The following is a 3,047-nucleotide window of genomic DNA, read 5'->3' as shown; positions in this document are numbered from 1 at the left end:
TCATCTGCTTTTTCTACCTACACTTCCACCCTCTAGTTCTTGGCATAAGGCCAGCCACCTACACCTTCCCCAGGGCCGCTCTTCTCAGACCACAGATACAATTTTAACACAGACTTTGAGTATAACAGGTGTCTGCTTACCTTTCTGTTTTAGTGCCAGCAATCTGTAGCCCATAGTAGCTGCGGTCCTAGCTCAGGCTTCAGACTCACATCAGCCTTCCCACGCCTTCCCGGGTTTTGGCACCAATAAATATGTCGGAACTCAGAGCCCCCTCCGAGTGGACATATCACTGGGTGGAATTTTATTTTGTGTCTATTTCTCTTAGCTTTCCATAATCTTACCCAAAGAACTCAATAAAATATCAAAAACTTAGCCAAAATAAAGGCTAAATCAGTCAGCAGATGAGAAGAAGCAGGTTTCTTTATTCAGCCATGCAGTTAATCACATGCATTTCTGAAGAGAGCAGCTGGTGTAAAAAAAAAACCAAAATTCCCCTCTACTTATACCCCAGGCGCCCCATGGCGCCGCCTTTTCCTAATTTAAATATTTTCAGCAATTTCCCATTATATTCAATGAGTGGCTACTTTAATCCCTCCTTCCTCAATTTACATACTTTTACCATTTCCCATTATTTTCTTATTTGTCCCGATACCACCCCTAAATTGAGATCATCCTCCCCTTGATGATGTCTATTTTTCTCCTCTCAAGTTCCCCTTATTTTTAGGCTAATTTGGACATTTTTTAAGAAAAATAGCGCTTACTTAAGTGTCCACTTCCTTATCAACTTCATTTGACCACAACCTTTCAAGTTGCTCACACGGATTATCTTGACCTCAAATGCTGCCTTCCGCAGATCATCTTGACCTCACACGCTTCCTTCCATAGCGATGTGTAAGTACCCTGACCTTTTCTCTATGTCATCTTAAACATTTCACTAAGTGATTGATCTTAGTTGCACTTCTATTTTCAATATAGGTAAACCTTGCCATTATACTGCTTCACATCCTCCGCGTTTCATTGCTATTTAGTTACCAATGTTCCAATCCTGTTGATTACCATAGACCAGGTCACAATGCCCTAACAGCCTACTACTGTCATGTCACAGTAACCTAGCTTACCGCCCACACTGTCTTCTCCAACCTTGGTGCACATCCTGGGCCCTGAGCCTTTAAGAGTTTCATTGCCTTTTCTCGTTGCCTGCTAAGCCTTGTTTAAGATTACATAGTCACACGATATGCACCTCACTCATCACCATTCCATTTTTCCCTCTAGCTCTGCGACGCTACCACCAGTATCAGCTGTCTTGCCTGGCCATTGAGCTTACTGGTTTCCTAGAACACCTGTCTGAAACCTCTATTCCTGAGTCTCCTCACCTTGCTCATCATATTGTGAGGGATACTGTCTATCATGATCAGAGCACCCAATTCTTCCCCAAAACCTGTGACCAGTCCACCCAGACCTTCTATTGGCATTGGACACACACCACTTCTCAAGGCGTCCAGACTGAAGACTTCCCTATTGAGATCTCTTCTGACGATTCTTCCTCTGACACCTCTTCACCTCCCAGCTCTCCTGACATTCCCCCACCTTCTCCTGGCTTTGTGCCTTTGCCCTACAGTACTCCTTCTTCCCCTATCTTTTCACCTCCAGTTTCCCCCACTGATTACTCTCCCACTTCCCTGAGGTCCCCTCTTCTACTACTGACCCTCCGGTCCCACTGATCCCATTGGATAGGCTGACTGAGCTGTAACTCCTAATGGTTTCAATAAATCTCTCTCTCCTTTTTCCAGTCTCAGTGTGGTTATTACACTGGTACACTAATATTAATGGTTATGCATGATTATTATAAATTTGCATTAATGAAAGCCAGCTACTACTCGATAGCTAAATAATTTTTGATAGATAAATGCTACTTTTAGGCAGAGTATTGCTAATTTAAAGCAAAGCATAAAATTTTCTGCGACAACACAGCTTTTTTAAATTACATTTCGTCTATTGAAGTCTGTAGATTTCTATTATGTTGTTATCTCTATAATGAGTGTTCTCATATCCTAAATATAAAAGACATAGGCTATCCAAAAACACAGTTCCAACACTTTATAATTATAATCCCTTCAGACGCATAGACTACATTTTTTCTTCAAACTTGAAGAAAAAAGCTAACTTCAGGTGCACACCTACTGTCTGAAATCTGTGGCCATTTGCTATGTACGCGCTTGCTTGACCACGGTAAATGGTCAGACTATCAAGTTTAAAACATACATTGTATAAAAGTTATTAAATCCATTAACACAAATCAAAATTTAGTGAGTCTATAAGCAACATTTCTGAAAGGGCTAAAAGAGTGAGACAATTCTAAAACAGAATTTTGAAAATGCCTCTTGTAGATCAAAAGTTATGAGCATTTGAAATCAGAAAAAATGAACATTTTGAATTGCAATTTTAGGACAATTTGTATACGAAATGATGGATTTTCACCCTGATTACTGATAAACAGTAAGCACTTATGGTGGTTGCTACTAAAAGTAAAGAAAAATATGAGAATGGTTAAAATCAGTGATTATTTTCCAGACTTAAAAAGACTGTTTGAAACAATAAAGCAATTAATGAGAGAGTGCTTCAGAGACAAGGAAGTGTACCGCTTTAAAAAACTGCGACAAAGTTAAACAACCTGCTGAACAATGATGGCAGTGAAATGGAGTAATTCCTTCAGTCCTCCTTGGCTTCACACTCCGCTACTGTTATTTACACTCTCCTGTTTTGTCATGAAAGTACAAATACATACAAATACACTGAAAATTTACTTCATTTTAATATTGAAGGGGGTTTCCCAAAACAATTTTATTTTATCCATGTATATTTTTCAAGTTGACTGTAATTGATGTTTATTATCAAAACAATTATGAATTATTTAAAGCAGTTGTAGCTGAAATATTTTGAGTAAACCTTACTCTAATTTCCCTAGTAATTTAACTAAGATGCTGTTTAACATACTAAAATACTTTGTGTAATCCATACAAAAATAATTGTTGTTGACTCAGAGTAAT

Source organism: Hemibagrus wyckioides, linkage group LG12 (assembly GCF_019097595.1).
Source record: "Hemibagrus wyckioides isolate EC202008001 linkage group LG12, SWU_Hwy_1.0, whole genome shotgun sequence".
Classification (NCBI taxonomy): domain Eukaryota; kingdom Metazoa; phylum Chordata; class Actinopteri; order Siluriformes; family Bagridae; genus Hemibagrus; species Hemibagrus wyckioides.
Note: the sequence above shows the minus strand (reverse complement) of the source record.